Source organism: Saccopteryx leptura, chromosome 2, assembly GCF_036850995.1.
Source record: "Saccopteryx leptura isolate mSacLep1 chromosome 2, mSacLep1_pri_phased_curated, whole genome shotgun sequence".
Lineage (NCBI taxonomy): Eukaryota > Metazoa > Chordata > Mammalia > Chiroptera > Emballonuridae > Saccopteryx > Saccopteryx leptura.
Window position 1 is genome coordinate 70546271 of NC_089504.1, and position 22010 is coordinate 70568280.

The 22010-nt window shown below is 34.9% G+C and overlaps 1 pseudogene; it reads left to right on the top strand.

The window, feature by feature from the left end:
- The first annotated feature begins 1915 nt into the window (after window positions 1–1915).
- Window positions 1916–22010, top strand: part of LOC136391380 (elongation factor 1-alpha 1 pseudogene) — a 49869-nt pseudogene continuing 29774 nt past the window's right edge.

Below are 22010 nucleotides of genomic sequence, written 5' to 3' on the forward strand. Positions count from 1 at the left end.
TAAGAAGATTGAAATCATATCAAGCATCTTCTCCTATCATAAGGGCATGAAACTAGAAATCAACCACCACAGAAAAACTAAAAAATACTCAAACACATGGAAACTAAATTGCATGTTATTAAGTAATGAATGGGTTAACAATGAGATCAAAGATAAATAAAAAATTCCTAGAAACAAATAATAATGAGCATACAATAACTCAAAATTTATGATACACAGCAAAAGCAGTACTGAGAGGAAAGTTTATAGCACTACAAGCATACCTTAAGAAGCTAGAAAAAGCTAAAATAAACAACTTAACCCTGCATCTAAAAGAACTAGATAAAGAACAGTAAGTAAAACCCAGAGGTAGTAGAAATAATAAAGATCAGAGTGAAAATAAATGACAAAGAGGCTAAAAAAAATACAGTGGATCAATGAAACCAAGAGCTGGTTCTTTTTTTTTTTTTAACAGGGACAGAGAGAGACTCAGAGAGAGGGATAGATAGGGACAGACAGACAGGAATGGAGAGAGATGAGAAGCATCAATCATTAGTTTTTCGTTGCAACACCTTAGTTGTTCATTGATTGCTTTCTCATATGTGCCTTGAGCATGGGCCTTCAGCAGACCGAGTAACCCCTTGCTTGAGCCAGTGACCTTGGGTCCAAGCTGGTGAGCTTTATGCTCAATCCAGATGAGCCCATGCTCAAACTGGCAACCTTGGGGTCTCGAACCTCAGTCCTCTGCATCCCAGTCTGACGCTCTATCCACTGCACCACCACCTGGTCAGGCAAAAAGAGTAAACAAGACAGATGAACCTTTAACTAGACTCACCAAGTAAAAAAGAGAGAGGACTCAAATAAAATCAGAAATGAGAGTGGAGAAATAACAACTGACACAACAGAAATACAAAATACTGTAAGAAAATACTATGAAGAACTGTATTGCAAAAAATTAGACAACCTAGGTGAAATGGACAAATTCTTTGATATATATGATCCTTCAAAAATAAATCTGAAAGAATCAGAAAACATAAACACACCGATGACAACAAATAAGATCAAAACAGTTATCAAAAAACTCCCAACAAACAAAAGGCCTGGGCTAGATGGCTTCACAGGTGAATTCCACCAAATATTCAAGGAAGAACTAATTTCTATCCTTCAAGCTATTTCAAAAACTCAAGAAAAAGGAAGACTTCCAAGCTCCTTTTATGAGGTAAACATAATTCTGATTCCAAAACCAGGCAAAGACAACACAAAGTAAGAAAATTTTATGCCAATATCCTTGATGAATTTAGATGCTAAAATCCTCAACAAAATATTAGCAAACTGAATTTCGCAATATATATATAAAAATCATACATCATGATCAAGTGGAATTTATTCTGGGGAGGCAAGGCTGGTACAATATTCGCTAATCAATAAATGTGATTCATCACATAAACAAAAGTGTCACAGTCCAGCCATGACAAGTATATTATGGGATCTTTGAATGGGAAAAGGTATGGAATTGAAATAAATGATAGACAGGGACTTGAAGATATATATATATATATATATATATATATATATATATATATATATATATACACACACACATATGTATATATATATACACATATGTGGATATATATATATATACACACACACATACACACACACATATATACACACACAGAGATGGGTACAGGAGGATATCATGGCAAACAGTCTCTACTGTTCCTTAGGTGTAACTTTCCTGCTCCCAGAAACACATCCACTTTTATTCATAGAACATAATGTGGTCCATCAGCAATTCAATTAAGTTTCCAAGGCAACTCAAAGACAACCTCCACCATACCATGAAAATCCACTTTACACTAATAAGAAACTAACTTTCAGCTTTTTTGCAACAGATTTGCAGCCAGAAAACAGGTGTCGTGAAAACCACCACTAAGTCAAGGTCAAAATGGGAAAGGAAAAGACTCATTTTAACATCGTAGTCATTGGACACATAGATTTCGCCAAGTCAACCACTACTGGCCATCTGAGCTACAAATGCGGTGGGATTGACAAAAGAACCATTGAAAAATTTGAAAAGGAGGCTGCCAAGATGGGGAAGGACTCCTTCAAGTATGCCTGGATCTTGGATAAACTGAAGGCTGAACATGAGTGTGGTATCACCATTGATATCTCCCTGTGTAAATTTGAGACCAGCAAGTATTATGTGACCATCATTGATGCCCCAGGACACAGAGACTTTATCAAAAACATGATTACAAGCACATCTCAGGCGGACTGTGCTGTCCTGATTGTTGCTGCTGGTGTTGAATTTGAAGCAGGTATCTCCAAAAATGGGCAGACCTGTGAGCATGCCCTTCTGGCTTACACACTGGGTGTGAAACAACTGATTGTTGGTGTTAACAAAATGTATTCCACTGAGCCTCCCTATAGCCAGAAGAGATATGGGAAATTGTTAAAGAAATCAGCACCTACATTAAGAAAATTGGCTACAACCCTGACACAGTAGCATTTGTGCCAATTTCTGGTTGGAATGGTGATAACATGCTGGAGCCAAGTGCTAATATGCCTTGGTTCAAGGGATGGAAAATTACCCGTAAAGATGGCAGTGCCAGCGGAACCACACTGCTTGAAGTTCTGGATTGCATCCTGTCACCAACTCGTCCAACTGACAAGCCCCTGTGCCTGCCCCTCAAGGATATCTACAAAATTGGTGGTATTGGTACTGTACCTGTGGGCCGAGTGGAGACAGGTGTTCTCAAACCTGGCATGGTGATCACCTTTGCTCCAGTCAATGTTACAACTGAAGTCAAGTCTGTTGAAATGCTCCATGAAGCTTCGAGTGAAGCTCTTCGTGGGGACAATGTGGGCTTCAATGTCAAGAACGTGTCTGTCAAAGATGTTCGACGTGGCAATGTGGCTGGTGACAACAAAAATGACCCACCAATGGAAGCAGCTGGCTTCACAGCTCAGGTGATTATCCTGAACCATCCAGGCCAAATCAGTGCTGGCTATGCACCTGTGTTGGATTGTCACACAGCTCATATTGCTTGCAAATTTGCTGAGTTGAAGGAGAAGATTGACCGCCGTTCTGGCAAAAAGCTGGAAGATGGCCCAAAGTTTTTGAAATCTGGTGATGCTGCCATTGTTGACATGGATCCTGGCAGGCCTATGTGTGTTGAGAGCTTCTCTGACTATCCTCCTCTGGGCTGTTTTGCTGTTCGTGACATGAGACAGCCAGTTGCTGTGGGTGTCATCAAAGCGGTGGATAAGAAGGCATCTGGAGCTGGCAAAGTCACCAAGTCTGCCCAGAAAGCTCAGAAGTCGAAATGGATACTATCCCCAATACCTTCTACCCCAGTCTTAATCAGAGGTGGAAGAATGGTCTCAGAACTATTTGTCTCAATTGGTCATTTAAGTTTGTTTGTTTTTTTTTTTTTGTATTTTTCTGAAGCTGGAAACAGGGAGAGACAGTCAGACAGACTCCCGCATGCGCCCAACCGGGATCCACCCGGCACGCCCACCAGGGGCGACGCTCTGCCTACCAGAGGGCGATGCTCTGCCCCTCCAGGGCATCGCTCTGTTGCGACCAGAGCCACTCTAGCTCCTGAGGCAGAGGCCAAGGAGCCATCCCCAGCATCCGGGCCATCTTTGCTCCAATGGAGCCTCGGCTGCAGGAGGGGAAGAGAGAAACAGAGAGGAAGGAGAGGGAAAGGGGTGGAGAAGCAAATGGGTGCTTCTCCTCTGTGCCCTGGCCGGGAATCGAACCCGGGACTTCTGCACGCCAGGACGACGCTCTACCACTGAGCCAACCGGCCAGGGCCAATTGGTCATTTAAGTTTAATAGTAAAAGACTGATTAATGATTACAATGCATTGTAAAACCTTCAGAAGGAAAGGAGAATGTTTTGTGGACCATTTGGCTTTTGGTTGTGTGGCAGTATTTAAGTTATTAGTTTTTACAAATCAATACTTTTTAATGAAAACAACTTGACCAAAAACCAGTCACAGAATTTTGAGACTCATTAAAGCAAAGTTTAATGAGAAAAAAAAAAAAAGAAACTAGCTTTCAGCCTCCACCGGAGAACATGGGTAAGACAGATGAGAATCAGGTGTAGTTCTTTGTTAACTAGGTAAATGAGGTGAGGTTTGGGTCCAGCACTTCTGTCCAGATTTCAAAAATACCCTGTTTATTTATTCAGTCCCCAACACAAAAGGAAGGAGAAAAACCACATGGTAATTTCAATAGATGCAGAAAAGCATTTGATAAAATCCAGCACCCATTCATGATCAAAATTCTCAGCAAAGTGGGAATACAGGGGACATACCTCAACATGATAAAGGCCATCTATGACAAACCCACAGCCAACATCATACTCAATGGGCAATAATAAAAGCAATTCCCTTAAGATCAGGAACAAGGCAGGGGTGCCCCCTTTCACCAGTTATGCTGAATAACTCGTATTCAGCATAGTTCTGGAAGTCCTAGCCACAGCAATCAGACAAGAAGAAGAAATAAAAGACATCCAAATAGGAAAAGAAGAAGTAAAACTACTATTTGTAGGTGATATGATACTGTATATAGAAAACCCTAAAGTTTCAGTCAAAAAACTACTGGACCTGATAAATGAATTCAGCAAAGTGGCAGGATATAAAATTAATACACGGAAATCAGAGGCATTTTTATATACCAACAAAGAACTGTCAGAAAGAGAAATTAAGGAAACAATCCCCTTCACTATTGCAACAACAACAAAATAAAGTACCTAGGAGTAAAATTAACCAAGGAGATTAAAGACTTGTACTCGAAAAATTATAAATCATTGATAAAAAAAATCAAGGAAGATATAAACAAGTGGAAGCATATACAGTGTTCATGAATTGGAAGAATAAATATCATTAAAATGTCTATATTATGCAAAACAGTTTATAAATTCAATGCAATACCAATTAAAATACCAATGAACTACTTCAAAGATATAGAACACATATTCTAAAAATTTATATAGAACCGAAAAAAGAACACGAATAGCCTCAGCAATCTTGAAAAAAAAGAATAAAGTGGGAGGTATCATACTTCCTGATATCAGGTTATATTACAAGGCCATTGTACTCAAAAAAGCTTGGTACTGGCATAAGAAAAGGCATAAAGATCAATGGAACAGAACCCAGAACCCAGAAATAAATCCACATCTTTATGGACAATTGATATTTGACAAAGGAGGTAAGAACATACAATGGAGTAAAGACAGCCTCTTTAACAAATGAAGTTGGGAAAATTGGACAGCTACATGCAAAAAAATGAAACTAGACCAGAAACTTACACCATTCACAAAAATCAACTCAAAATGGATAAAAGACTTAAATGTAAGCCATGAAACCATAAGCAACTTAGAAGAAAACATAGGCAGTAAACTCTCCAACATCTCTCACAGCAATATATTTGCTGATTTATCTCCATGGGCAAGGAAAATAAAAGACAGAATAAACAAATAGGACTTTATGAAACTAAAAAGCTTTTGTACAGCTAAAGACAATATGAACAGAATAAAAAGACAAACCACACAATGGGAGAACGTATTCAACAATACATCTGATAAGGGGTTAATCACCAAATTTTATAAAGAACTCGTAAAACTCAACACCAGGAAAATAAACAATCCAATAAAAAAATAGGCAAAAGAAATGAATAGACACTTCTCCAAAGAGGACATACAGATGGTCAATAGACAGATGAAAAACTGTTCAACATCACTAATCATTGAGAAATGCAAAATAAAACCATAATGAGATACCACCTCACACCAGTCAGAATGGCGCTGAAGTGCTGGCGAGGATATGGAGAAAAGGGAACCCTCCTGCACTGCTGGTGAGAATGCAGACAGATGCAGCCACTGTGGAAAACAGTATGAAGATTCCTCAAAAAACTAAAAATGGAACTGCCTTTTGACCCAGCCATCCCACCTTTAAGAATATATCCCAAGAACACCATATCACTGACTCAAAAAAAGAAATGCACCCCATGTTTATGGCAGCATTGTTTACAATAGCAAAGATCTGGAAACAACCCAAGTGTTCATCAGTGAACGAGTGGATTAAAAAGCAGTGGTACATATATATGATGGAATACTATGGGGCCATGAAAAGGAAAGAAATATTACCTTTTGAGACAACATGGGTGGACCTGGAAACTATTATGTTGAGCGAAATAAGCCAGGCGGAGAAAGAAAACTATCATATGACCTCACTCATTTGAGGAATCCAAGGAACAATGTGAACTGAGGAATGGAACTGAGACAGAGGAGGGATCAAAGGGAACAGAGGAAAAGAGGACAGAGGGAAAGAGGATGATAGAATGGGATAAACCTGAAGGGAAGGGGGAGAATCTGTGGGGAGGAGGATAAGGGAGATGCTGAGGGGAACACGGGGGAGGGGGGAATTCATTCGGGGTGACACCAGAATCTATGTAAACACAATAAATTAAATTAAAAAATTTAAAAAAATAGTGTAAATGGACAAGAGGGATAGAAAACCAAGCAAAACCAGTGAGTCGGGTTTAATTGAATGTAGGTGACCCCATTGCAGTTTGAGATATTATCCTTTTTAAGCAACCACCATAGAACATAGCAATAGAAGCAAAGGCCTTTCTGTTAAGGTGATATGAACATTTTTTGTTATTTGCATGCACACAGACATAAATGTAAACACATACACATATATGTATATATTTACAAATCTATGAGTTGCATTAAATAGAAGAAAGCAAAGGGAGCAATAAAGAAATAATTACAAAATTTGAGAAGAAAGAACTATCTTAGTTGAAACTTGATTTCACAAATGTTCTGCTTAGGCCAATAATTTAAGGTCATTTGCTAAATTTATGGGAGAACAACTTCATAAATCCACATTAAGAAAATAATAAAAAAGATAAAAGCCCTCACAACAACTATATTTTTCAAGAAAGATTAATTAATGTGTGTTCTTTCTAAATAACATGGAATCAATTATTATTTAGCCCTGCTAAATGATATATCTTGAATTATACCTTCATAGTATTTTGAAGTTAAAAAGAATTTGAGTATCTTGTTCAACATCTTTTTACCTATTATGAGAATCCTGAGTTTTGCAACAATGATTAAACTACCCAAAGATGTTCATGCAATTATTTTTTTTAAAGTTGACTTCATGGTTAATATTATATTTTTAGTTCGAACAGGACTTGAATTGCCTTCTTCCATTTTACAATTAGCAAAGTAAGTATGAAAATTGTATGTGAAAAATATAACTATGCATTATGTTTACAGAGTTTTAATATTGAAATCTAAGAAAATAAGATGTGTAGATACCTGGGAAGGCTTTAGAATTCCTCTTTGACCTGGATATAAAAAGAGATAAATTATCTTTAATTGCCTTGTAATTAATAAATTATTTCTTCTTTTTCCTCTCCCAAGCTAATTGTTAAAAAAAATAATAGTCATTATAGACAGTTTCTTGGTGTATATTAATGGGAATTATTTCAAAGCTATATGTAACTCTGTGTCAAGTTATGCTGAAAGAGATCTTTCACTTTTTCCCTTGGTATATCTTAGATCCAAGAGATCAATGAAATTTACAAAGTTCTTACCAGTAAGATTTTATCCTTGTCTTTTCTTAGGTTTCCTGAGACACTGCAACTGCTGGGCAAAGTTCCTTGTCAGTAATACATTGAAAACTAAAGATAAGACTACAGACAGTTTAGTTGGCAAATAAATTAATAATTACTTATGAGAATAGCAAGAAAATCGTTATCAACTTGCTTAACTGTTTTTTTTCCCTGTCTATAGGTTGTATCATACATTGCCCAAAAGAAAAAGTGACCATTATCATAGAGCTCTCAGTCTATTTTCTGAGATAAAGAGGTGTGCTACTCCCAAGACTTGCTCCTCTCCCACCCCACAGTTCATAGAAGAAATTCCCATTGAAACAATTAGACAGGGAGCTTGGATGTCATTAAAATATCTTCCCTTGTATCTCCCCACCCCCACTCCCATCCTCACTGCCCCACATCGTTTTCTTTTCATATTTGTTTTAAATATTTTCCACACAGAACAGGGCAAGTTGTGAAACATGGACATGACCAATTCAGATTTGACTCATACACTAAAAACTTAGCAACTAAAGGAGAGATTCCTTCACAATTACATAATTCTGGGAAAGCATTCTTATTGGTAAAGTGTGTGTCATAAATTGTCTATATTTCAATTGGTTTGTCTGAATAAATAGAACATTATTCTTGTTTTGGTTTAAATCATGTACACAACCAATTGATCATGGTGGCAGCCACTACGATTTCCATAAAACATTTGAAGGATATGGCTTGACAAGCATTTTTCAGAATAAGGAAGGGGTTGTTTATGTTCTACAATAATTTTTATTTATTTATTTTAAATTGGTCAGTTCAACACAAGTAGATCCATTCGTCTTTTAATTTCCAACTATATCATTAATTTCTGATTAGACTTTCATTTTCCATTCCATTTATTTATTTATTTATTTATTTATTTATTTATTTATTTATTTATTTATTGACAGAGACAGAGTCAGAAAAAAAGACAGGGACAGACAGACAGGAAGGGCAAGAGATGAAAAGCATAAATTCTTTATTGCAGCATCTTAGTTGCTTTTTGACTGCTTGTTCATTGATTGCTTTTTCATATGTGCCTTGGTGCGGGGAGGGCTACAACAGTTGGAGTGACCCCTTGCTCAAGCCCGCCAATTTGAGTTTCAGCCAGCGACCTCGGGCTTCAAGCCAGCGACTTCATTCTCAAGCTGGTGAGCTTGAGCTCAAACCAGATGAGCCCACACTCAAGCCAGGACCTCGGGCTTTCAAATCTGAGTCCTCTGCATCCCAGTCTGATGCTCTATCCATTGTGCCACCACCTGGTCAGGCTCATTTTCCATTTTTACAGTGACAGAGATACAAAGTCTCTAAAAATTTTAAGCCTTGGTAGGAAAATACAAAACAGTAATCAAGAGCAAATATGTATTCTCTCTAAAAGGATGAATAAACATTGGGTAAATGATGTCCGGGTTATATTTAATATATTTTTAAGGGAGATACTTAGTTTCAAAGGACATTTTGTTCATTTTTGTGTGTTCCTCTAAGTGCAAAGTTAATTTAATGTAATGATTTAGAATATTACTAATACCATTCATTTTTCTTAAATTCAGAAATTAAATTTAAAAAGTGCTGCTCTTTTTAAACCACAATCCAAAATACAGAACTCTATTGGGTAAATACTGAAAGCCTTCACCTTTAAAATTTTCTCATTCTCCCAAGTGAATCATTATTAACAATTAATAGGCTATCTGTTCAGATATTTTTCTGTACACATAAATATACACTCTAAAATATAATTTTTCTGCCACTTGCTCTTTTAAGTCAATTAAAACCAAGAATTTCAGCAGTATATGCTTACTTGTCTAATTCTTTTTTAGTTCCATACTATTCCATAGTGTTAATGAATACTATAAAATAGAGTACACACTGTATGCAGGTTGGTATTCTGAGTACTTTAAAAGACATACAATCTACATACCCCCCCCCCAAAAAAAATCTATGATATGAGTTAGGAATTGTAACAATTTTGTTGATTTGGAAACTGAGGCAAAAAATTTCAACTTTACCTAACCATTCTTTTAGTAGTAGGCATTTAGGATATCTGCAATATTTTAACCATTATAAATAATAAGGCACTAGAAAACCGGAATTAAACTTCAGCAAAAAAAGCTGTAACTTCAATTTTTAGAATTATGACCCAACTGCCCTTCAAAATTGCTTACTGCCATATATAATACAGATTAATTTAAATCTTTTAATGTTTTTGCCAAAGTTTTGTAAAAACTTCTATTTAACTATCACTTGACTTCATCTTTCTTTGATATAAAAGCTCTTTGCTTAAACAAAGGTAAACATATTTTCATAGATTTTTAAAAATGATACAAATACATTTTTTACATTCAGATCTGCTCATATCCTTATCCATTTCTGTTGAGTTATATTATTCTTAATGATTTATGTTTATATTCTCCCCCCTATCTTAAGAAATAGAAATTAAATGTGCTACTCAGATCTCCCTCTATGGAGAACAATATTGATTCATGTCCTAGTGCTTCCCAGCTGGATTAACTAACTGTCAAGTTCACTTACATAAGATGCTTACTGAGAGCTGCCCCCGACAGTGAGCAGGTAGGGATACTAAGGCAAGTCCATTCCAGTGAGAACTGGTAGTTTTCTATATGTGACTATGTCTGGAGGACTCTGTATCATACTGGTAGAAATTAGCTTGTAACTGTACAGTTGAAAATTCAAGACTCTTCCTACTCATACCTCCTTTCTTGTTCTCTCTAAATTTTCTTCTAATTTCTGATCTGAAGCCTCCACCGACAATTCTCACTTAGGGTTTGCTTTTAGTGAATCTGAACTAATGTACTTTTTAATTTTGTTTATGAGAATCTTTCACTATACAGACATTTTATAGTTGTATATCTTTGTGGGTTTTTTTGTCAAATTTATCTTTTTCCACTATAGTTTCTAAGTTTCATTCATTCTTTAAAAGATTTTCCACACATTATATTGAAAAATAAAATTTGTTTTCTTTCAAAGGCATTTTCTTCTATGCCTTTAAAGTACTCTTTAGGACCATAAATCATTAAAATGTTTAATGCTATGAGGTAAAGATCTAATTTTACATTACTTTCTAGATACATTGTTAGCTGCCACATTATCATTTATGAAATAAGCCAACTGTTCCCTGTCACCTTTAACCCCTAAATTCCCATAGAAATATATATCTATCTCTCAATATTTCAGTAAGTTCTACTAATTTATCTGCAAATATTACTCTAACTTTGATATAAAGTTTGGTTATCTAGTATAGTGTATTTCCTTTAATTTGTTTTTCTATATTGCTTTTTGGGGATCTATACTTATATTCTTGGATATTTATTTTTTCAGTTGATCATGAGCATTAAATTACCAAGAGTTGGGACATATTATTAAAACTATACTGACTATAGCCTGGCCAAGCAGTGGCACGGTGGATAGAGTGCTGGTCTGGGACGCTGAGGACGCAGGTTTGAAACTCCAAGGTTGCTAACTTGAGTGCAGGCTCAATGGCTTGCACATATGCTCACCAGCTTGAGTGTAAAGTTGCAGCCTTGAGTGTAGATCATAGATATGACCCCATGGTCACTGGCTTGAGCCCAAAGTCACTGGCTTGAGCAAGGGGTCACAGGCTTGGCTGGAGCCCCTCATTCAAGGCATTTATGAGAAAGCAATAAAAGAAGAACTAAAGTGTCACAACTATGAGTTGATATTTCTCATCTCTCTGTCCGTCCCTGGCTGTCTCTCTCTCTCCTCTCTCTTTCTCTCTCTCTCTTGCTAAAATATAAAATAAAATATTATATTGAGTATATAAAAAAATGGTACAGAAGACATATATATTTGGAATATTAGGTCTGCTTATTTAGTAACATGATTGAACTACCAATTATTCAGTATTCTTTGTGGCCTTCTGTAAAATTTTATAATTTTTGGCATATAGCTTTTGTTGGTTTCTTGTTAAATTGATTCATAGGTATTTCATAGATTCTTCTGTATTTCTTAACTTAATTTTAAATTCTTTATTTTGTTGTTTAAATGCTTTATTTTTATTGAACTACAACGTACTTGAATTTTCTTAACTGTACTAGTTTATATGGAACAAAAAATATATTCATACAGTGTATGAACCATAAAGCAAAATAAATAGATAAATAAATTTATCAAGTAAAGATAATATGTTTTTGAGCATGATATGTTCTATCCATAAGCAAAAATATTATATACTATATTTAATAAATATAAAAAAATAAATATAATTACTTTAATTAACCTTGGCTACTTAATTTTTTTCTTAACCTTGTTTATAACCTAAGCTATCAAAATCAGTGGATTCTATTTGCCTTTTATTCTGTTAATTCTTAAAGAATTGTAAAAATAATTTTTTTCAGGGATTATGACTAATTTTATATTCTTTTATATCTTAGTTTGATTTATAATTTAACTAGCATATTTTCAAAATATAGAAACAGCTCTTTTAGATACTATTAAAGATGAAAGGATTGGAAGCAAGTAAGAGCAAGGTGAAATACCAAATTTACAGCTTCCCATCAGTCTTATGTAGGATATATTTGACAGAACCCCAGGTTACATTCCAAGTAACTGAATATATTGTGCAGCATTAGAAGGGTCTTTTCAAATTCTAGTGTGCTGCTTGTTTTATTAGAAATAAAATATACCAAGAAGCTTTTAATCGCTTAGATTTTGGGCTTTGAAACTTATACATATTAAGCCTCATGATACCTCTGACACAAAATACAGTAATTGTTATTTAAGAAAGACTATCATTTTGTTTTGTGTATACAAACAAAACAAAGCAACAATTCACTTGGCTACTCACAATGGAAAATATTTGTTGTAAATGGTTAACAAAGCATAATAAGATTGTCACTTTAAATTTAAAATCTATCAGGTGCATTGTAAAAATAAATTATGTAAAATAAGGCAGAATTGCTAATAAACACCGTATCTTAAACATTTTACATATCAGAATAACATTCAATATAAACATGCTGAAATAAGTGGTTGAAGGTACATGCTTAAAAAACAAGACAATTATTTGTCTAGCTTGCACAGTTTGCAAAGAACGTGTATGTGAAGCATGTCTATGAAGAGTTTCATATTCAGCAGCTTACAGGCTGGATCTGGTTCTGCCTCGGTCCTGTTCAGCTCAGTGGTGATGAACCAGTCACTTAACTTTTCTGTTAAAGAAGACATTGGATTCTTATGCCTCTCTTACAGGAATTTTTGTGAAGATAAAATATCAATGTGCAAATAAACATTCTCTTTTAAAAAATACTATGCAAATGTCAGTGATGATGATTCCACAAAACCTGTAATTCAAGCACTTCATTTTAAAATAATTTAAACATTAAGCAAGCCACTGGAAAGAGCTGTGCTTGTTTCTCACCCATCACACCCCACATTTACAAAATTAGGTAACATCAGAGAAATGTACTTTACCACTAATGGGTAGCAATATCAGGTAAGGAAAAATAACTTGTTCGATAAATATTTAATTTGCCTCTACATTCATGAACCTAGGTCTTAGTTAATGATGTATTTTATAGTAATAGGAAAATTTGTGCTTTAATTTAGAGGCTGAAACTCGTTTCCTAATTATACTTTTCATTTACTTACCTGATTCCATTTTCTCCTTGATTTCCTTTCCCCCATCTGTGGTTAAAGGAAAGATGTTACTTCTTTCCTACTTCCTTCTCTTGTGACAAAAAAATAAATAAATAAATATATATACACATATAAAATATATATTAATATATATACATACACACATATATATGTATAGAATAAAAATACACATACATGATGAAAATATATATATGATCAAAATTCTCAACATTTCATTCAATCATCCTTTAAAATAGTTGTTTTGTGTATCTGATATGTGTCAATCATTAAGGAGATAATAGTGCTTAGATACAACTTACTGTAAGGATAGGGAGAAAGACCATTTAAAAAATACATACATTTCAGCATGCAGATGATGTATTAGGAAATAGTACACTTGAAAAATATAATTTTATTAACCAGTTGCATCCCAATAAATTCCATTAAATAAACAAATAGTGTATAGAGATAAAAACATATCAGTGATATTGCTTAGAAGAAAAATAATAAAAATATAAAAACATTTTAAAAAGAGTATTGAATGGTGCTGAGTGAGGAAGTTTTATATTCAATAGTCTAAAAAGGCTTCTGAAAATTAGTTAGTGATTATTGAGTAATTAACTTAAGTTGGAGCTTAAGTATTAGGAAGGAACCAAAAGAAAAACAGGTACTGGGGAGAAGTGTTCTAAATGGCAGAAACAATCTCAGCACGTTTCAGTAACAAGGAAAGCTGCTCTGACTGACTGACGTTAAGCAAACAAATGTAAAATTGAAAAGAAAGGTGTAGGCAGGAATGGTGATTTCAATGGCTAGATACAAGAATAAGGTTTAGATTTAACTCCAAGTATGACAGAAAGTAAATTTACTGGCCAATGTGAATATAATTTTCCACTAAAAAGTTTTGTTTATTTCTTAAGCATTCTAATATTTTTTCATGGTCAACTACAGAGCAAAACAGAATATGCCAATTTAAATTATAATGTTTAAATATGCAGTCTATTTTGATAAAGCTTACCTTGGAATGCCCGGCAAAAGGCTACAATAAAAACAACTTCAAATTTAAAAGGAAAAAATATATATATATACAGCATTGCTCTGTGGTTGACTGCATACAGTGTAGCTTGGTGTTTCCCAACGTGGGGCCCACGCCCCACAGGGGGGCAATTCGATAGTTAAGGGGGGCAATTTGAAAATGGACTCTACACGACTTTAACTCTTTCGCCCCGGGCCATTTAAATGCAATGCTAGATATCGGTGCCAAATTTAACAAAAAATGCAATTCTTAAATAATTGCGGTAAATAATTATTAAGTATAATTTTGTTTGACGAGACCAAAATATCAACTGGGTGATTGGCGTCGTCAAGTAAACTTCGTCCTGGGTTCACCGCGGAGCGTGCCGTCTGCTGCGGGGAACCCCGGACGTTTTAAAAACTTGCTAAACAACGCAGTTATTCTCACCTAATTGGCCCATCGCAACTTCTGTAGTGTTTCACATCATTCAGTTGGTGTTAATTTGAAATAAGTGTCAGTCAAAACTGTTGTAAAAGCTCGTTGATTTAATAAATATACATATATATATTGTATAGATATAATTGGTAAGTATTTGATTTTATTTTTATCAATAGTAAACTCTTTATTAAGTACTTCTTTCATCAGGGCTAGAAAGCAATAATATTTTATAAATATTATTGGGGTTATAATAGTGCATGCATGACAATTTTAATTTTAGAAGCATAACTTTCCAGAAAATTTTGTCAAGTGGAAAAAATATAGATACCTTTTGATTTGCGGTGGTAGTGTAGTAAATATGTTATATACATTTAAATAAATATGAATTTTTAGTATATGTTTATTCTATGTCACATTGAATATATTTTAACACATATTTTAATATTAGTTTTTAATTGATCTTATTTTTATTATAGCCCATAGTAAAATAAGTGGTGCAAGCAAGAAAAAAACTCGTCAATATTCGGAGGAATATTTAAAATTTGGGTTCATACCCGCTGTTCACGATGAGCGGATTCCTTTTTGTCTTTTATGCCGGCAATGCTTGACCAATGAATCAATGAAACGAGGTTGTCTTGAGGCGCATTTGAAGAAAAATTTTGAAAAAAGAACATTAAAGTCTCTATTTACTGCTCATACTTCAACTAATAATTGTGTTCTTGAGGCTAGTTATCAAATTTCTTTATTCATTGCTAAAACTGGAGAAAATCACACTATAGGAGAGAATTTAATAAAACTGTCAATATCAGCATTTCTTAAAACGGTTCTTGAAAAAGATGACAAAGATGCAAAAGCTATGCCACTCAGTAACAATTCTGTTAACAGAAGAATAGACGAAATGAGTGAGGATATTGAAAAACAACTTATTGAAAAGCTGAAAACAAGAAAATTCTCCTTGCAAATGGATGAATCAACTTTGAGAGACAGTGAGGCAGTATTGATAACTTACATAAGATATATTTATAAAGGACATTTTGCTGAAGAAATGTTGTCCTGTAAAAGATTAGAAAGCACCACTACCTCCAAAGATATATATAATAAGCTAAAAAACTACTTAGATGTCAATGATATACCAATGAAAAATATAACATCTTGTGCTGCAGATGGTGCTCCCAATATGATGGGCAAGAAAAATGGCTGCTTCAAATTGATGAAAGATGCGAATCCAGAAATGATTCTTGTGCATTGTGTTATTCATAGGGAAAACTTGGTAGCTAAAAACATCTTGCCTGTTCTGAATGAAGTATTACATACAGTAATAAAGTGTGTTAATACTATTTAAGCTAGTGCCAAATGTGAGCGTCTTTTCAAGCTATTTTGTGAAGAACAAAATGAAGACCATGTGAGACTTTTACTTCATACTGAAGTAAGATGGCTATCTAAAGGAAACTGTTTGAAAAGATTTATGGAACTGTTTGATACTCTTAGTGATTTTTTAAGCGACAAACCTGAAATGAAGTATCTGTTAACAATAGATGGTAAAGCATTTGTGAGTTACTTAGCCGATATCTTTGAAAAATTAAATATATTAAATAAGCAACTTCAAGGAACAAATAAAACTCTTGTTGATGCAAAAGCAAAGATATTTGGTTTCATTACCAATATTGAGTTATGTCACAAACATATTAACAACAAAAACTTTAAACAGTTTCATTGGCTCCAAAAACGTGAAGTAACTGATACCGCTTTACTTGTTATTGTCAATCATTTGAATATTCTATCGGCTGATTTAAAAGAAAGATTTTCTGATTTAAAACAAATTGATTTCCCAACATGGATGATGCAGCCAATGTTAGTGGATTTATCTGATATATCAAATATGCAGTATCAAGAAGAACTCGCAGAATTGCAAAATGATGAGTCAGTTAAAGCTTTATTTAATATCAAAGGAGCGATGGCATGGCTTTGTGAGGAAACAGAAATCAAATACCCAAATTCAACCAAACGTGCAAGAAAACTATTGCTACCATTTCCATCTTCATTTTTAGCTGAATGTGGATTTAGTGCTGTAAATGATTTACTGGTAAAAAAAAGAAATCGGCTGGATATAACACAACGTGGAGACTTGAGACTAAAGCTAACCAAATTGGAACCTAATATAAAATCTCTGTGCAGCAAGCATCAAGTGCAAGGATCACACTAAATTAAAATAATAAATTAATATAGAAAAATCTGTATTAAAATTATTTGGAATTTAAATTTCTGTTTTTCATTATATGTTTTGAAATTTTACTTACTGTGTTTTGAAACAATTTCATAGTGATTTCTTCCTAGAACCTGTCATTTATGTTTATTAAGTGAACAAATCAATTTTTTAATGTTAAAAATTATGTATGTTACATAGGGGGAGACATAAAAATTTTAGAAAGGTTAAGGTGGGGCATGGCACAAAAAAGGTTGGAAAACACTGGCTGTAGCTGGTAGACACCAGTATGAGCTACATAGTCACTAAGCTCTTGGCTAGCACCCTTTCCCTTATAACCTATTTCTAAAAGGGCATGTTTTTATTATCACATGTATTACCTTTATTTTACCTCTGTGTCAGCCAGAACAATGATGCCTCAGAAATAAGTCTACATATTAATCTTAAAATTCTGTAGTTACATGGCAAGGGAAATTAAGGTTGCAGATGAAGTGATGTTAAGATTGTTAATCAACTGACCTAAAAATTGTGATATTATTGTGGTTATCAAGTGTCTCCAGTTATCAAGTATCACAAAGGTCTTTACAAACAGAGGAAGTAATCAGAAAAGAGAACCATAGAGATGCAATGTGAGAAAGACTAACCCAGACATTGATTCTCTGAGGATGGAAGAGGGAACTGAGTCAGAAAGAATGTAGCCTCTGGAAACTGGAAAACGGAAGGAAAAAATTTTACCCGAGAGCCTTCAGAAAGAAACAAGGCCCTTCCAATACCTTGATTTCAGTTCAGTGACACACTTCTTTCCTAGGAATTATAAGGTAATAAATCTAGCTTGTGGAATTCATACAAATTGTGGCAATTTGTTACAGTGGCAAAAATAAACAACAATGCCTTCCCCATACACTAGAATATATTCATTAATATGACTTGAATTCCTGTATTTTGAATTACTGATGTATGCCTATTATCTAAATTAGTGTCAGACACAGAAGGTTTCCAATAAAGATTTGACAAATAAATGATGATTTCAACATTCTGCTCAAGACCAATCAATAGCTTCTTACATCATTCAGAGAAAAAGCAAAGAATACTCTATCTCATCAGTACTGACTTCTTGCAGTGCCTCTGGATTACCAAACATACTCCCATCTCTGAGGTTTTGCCAACACTATATTCCTCTACCTTGGAAGCTTATCCCCAGATATCTACCAGTCTTTATCACTTCTTTCAACTCTTTGCACAAGCATCCTGTTAGCAGTCGGATCATCCCTGACCACACTATTTGAATATCCACCTCTCGGCATATCCCGTTCCTTTGTTTTATTGCTCTTGATTGCCTCTTTAGCACCTGAACATTTTTGACATATTTATTAACTTATTGTTTATTCCTAAATAGATAAACTCCAACAGAGAATTATTTTTTCTATGGTTTCTTCTTTGTTATGCTTGGCACATAGTAGATGTTCAAACAAATATTAACAGAATGGATCATACTATTCCCACAAAGACCTGTCTTTAAATGTGAAATACAATACTACAACACATCAAAAAGATTACTCCAGGAGAAACCTATTTATTGAAAAAAAGACTAACAAGTCTTAGATTATTGTCTGAAATCTGCAGCTCTATGCAGACACAGCCAACTGAAAGACAGCCCAAATGTCTAGAGAAATAAATATAAAAGATTTTTAATGTTAATATTGTTCTCTGAGCTCTAGTAATAATAATACTGAAGCAAGAACCAAGCCATCAAGCACAAACTTTAAGGGCAAGAGAACCAATGGACACAACAGTGAATCAAAATAAACAAGGTTATGTTCTTAGTCACCAAATTACATATTACTACATGATCTGTTTGATAGAAGGGATAGTAATATAAGATACCACTGCCTGACCAGGCTGTGGTGCAGTGGATAGAGCGTCGGACTGGGATGCGGAGGACCCAGGTTCGAGACTCCAAGGTCGCCAGCTTGAGCGCGGGCTCATCTGGATTGAGCAAAGCTCACCAGCTTGGACCCAAGGTCGCTGGCTCGAGCAAAGGGTTACTTGGTCTGCTGAAGGCCCACGGATAAGGCACATATGAGAAAGCAATCAATGAACAACTAAGGTCTCACAATGAAAAACTGATGATTGATGCTTCTCATCTCTCTCCATTCTTGTCTGTCTGTCCCTGTCTATCCCTCTCTCTGACACTCTTTCTGTCCCTGTAAAAAAATAAAAAAATAATAAAATAAAATAAAAATAAGACGCCACTGTACATCTATTATAGTTTCTTTTATACAAGGCTGTAAACTGTAGTTCTCATTCCTAAGAATGGAATAAGTGACTCCATTAAATTCTATCAGTATCTTCATAAAACTCCCTGTCTCTTTAGGCCCAATATATTGAGGTTATTTGGAATAAAAGACACCTTCTGACTGATAAGAATCAAGATCCTACTGTTTAATATTCACTAAGTCAGATAGAACAGCATGTGAGCCAAGTGTGTCTTACAGCACACTATCCTCACACTCTGTCAGCACTATTACCTGTAACACTGGAACAGTGCATAGCAACCAGTTTTCCATTTGTTCTAAATTCACAGCAAAAAAACCTATAGAGGGAATTTCTGAACCTTCTCTTCCTACCAAAAAGACAATAAATGTGCTCATTTTGCTTTTTGTTTCCTTTCACAGACTAAGCTTTGGAAACCAGAATTCAAGGGGGTATGGGGAAAAATACACATGCTTGCTTTGAAAAGTTGGAAGCTAGATTAACCACTGAACATAATATAGAGATTCCATAGATGAGGTGATGAGTGGAAGTTGTTTTGTTGTCATCTCTTGAATGATGGTCACACTTCACAGGCTTTTTGAATATAGGGCGTCCTCGGGTTACCACAGTCTTGACATATGACCCCTTGAGTCTATGATGCTTACGCCTATAAAAACTTGAAAAAATTGAGACATGAGTGTTTCAGCTTACACCATTAGTGTTGTATTTATGGACTATGTGAACAAACTATTTTGGTTGCACGCGGCAGAAGAATATGCAGTAACAGGGGTATGAGTGAGGGAGTTGGTATCCCCCAGTATGTTTACCTATGCCAATTTTGGTTCAGTTATGTTTTTGTGTTCTAGTTAATGACTTTGCAACTGTGTTAGGATAGGTAAGTGACTTAGGCTAGAGTGTGTTACAATTGACACGAAAATTTGGGTTACACCACTGTCCTAGGAACGGAACTGTGTTGTAACCTCAGGACCCTCTGTAACAAAAAATCAAGGGCCTTGTTTTGTTCATTCTAAGGTAGCTCACCACAGTTCTCCCTAGTCATGTCCTTAGTTTATCTTTCAATAGAGTTAGTCTAGAGCAGTGCAAATTACATCAAGGTATCAGAACAGACTGGTTCTACCTATGTTGATCTGGCTCTGCTTCTCCTTTGCATTTGTCATGGCCAATTATTTATATATCCACATAACAGTAATATGATGACAACAAATAACATTTCTGTAGATCTTTATAATTTACAAAGTAGTGTTTTATTAGCTTTTTTCAGCTTAATCTTCTCAATGACTTGTGAGATAGATATTTATATTTACTAGTCTCATTTTGTAGATGATGACAGTAAGAGTTAAGGTAATTTGTCCAAGTTATAAATGACAAATAAAAGATTTAAATGTGTATTTTTGATTCAAAGTCAGTGGTACCCCATGAATTAAAGTTACATGATTTTCTCTGGTTTGTTAAATGTCTATACAACTGAAGAAAAGATATCAACAATCCATTTAAGTTGCATTCACTGCCCTCCATTTTAGTGTAACAAATTTCTAACTAATAAAGAAAGACTCTTGGTAGTATGCATATTAAACACAATTCTGTAGCCAATTACCACTAGAGAAAAGACTCATTGTAAACAATAATATCATTTGTATTTACCCTATTAATATAATTATCAAATACCAATAAATATTTATTAAGGATAAGACAGAAAGCATCAGTTTCCTAATTTTAAAAGAACGATTACTTTGAACAAAAGTAACTGCAAATAAATAAAACACTGGATACAGAGAGCACAAAATTTTAGCCAAATAACTTTTGAACTAGGGTTTTTGTTGTTTTTCTTCAAAATAACTAAAATTATCAAGATGTCCAAGTAGAATTCATTCTGTGCCATAGAGTTATGGACTCTTATATCAGTCTATCTAACCTAGACATCTACATTTCTTCTGAAAACTTTTTTTTTTAGAATTGAGTAAAGTAAATCTTTCAACTTCACTAAGCTGAACAACACCACATAGGAGGAAAGTCCATGTGAAGAAAAATTTAGAAAACATGCTAGACTTTATTTATTTATTTATTTATTTTTTTTTTTTTTGCATTTTTCTGAAGCTGGAAACAGGGAGAGACAGACGGACTCCCGCATGCGCCGGATCAGGATCCACCCGGCACACCCACCATGGGGCGACGCTCTGTCCACCAGGGGGCAGATGCTCTGCCCATCCTGGGCGTCGCCATGTTGCGACCAGAGCCACTCTAGCGCCTGAGGCAGAGGCCACAGAGCCATCCCCAGCGCCCGGGCCATCTTTGCTCCAATGGAGCCTTGGCTGCGGGAGGGAAAGAGAGAGACAGAGAGGAAGGCGCAGCGGAGGGGTGGAGAAGCAAATGGGCGCTTCTCCTGTGTGCCCTGGCCGGGAATTGAACCTGGGTCCTCCGCACACTAGGCCGACGCTCTACCGCTGAGCCAACTGGCCAGGGCCACATGCTAGACTTTAAATAATACTTTAAACAAGAAGCATTTAAAAATAAATTATTTAGTAATATTTGTTCTAAACCCGAAATTCACTGTTTATAGCTTTAAATTTATAGTCAGTTAAGAAATCCAAGGTTTAAGAACAATTTCAGTTTAAAGAAGGGTTTCATTAATTTTGATCTAATGTAGTTCTTTCATTTCTACATAATACTGATTACCTTTGTGAATGTCACTTAATTTTAGTTTACTCTCTTTCTTTTCCAATATTTCTCCTAATAATTATGTTTTTCTAGCAATGAAATATATTCAAATTTTCAAACTTTTATCTCAGTAAACTATTAACGCCAAATGAACACAGTACAAAAATTGTTACAGTA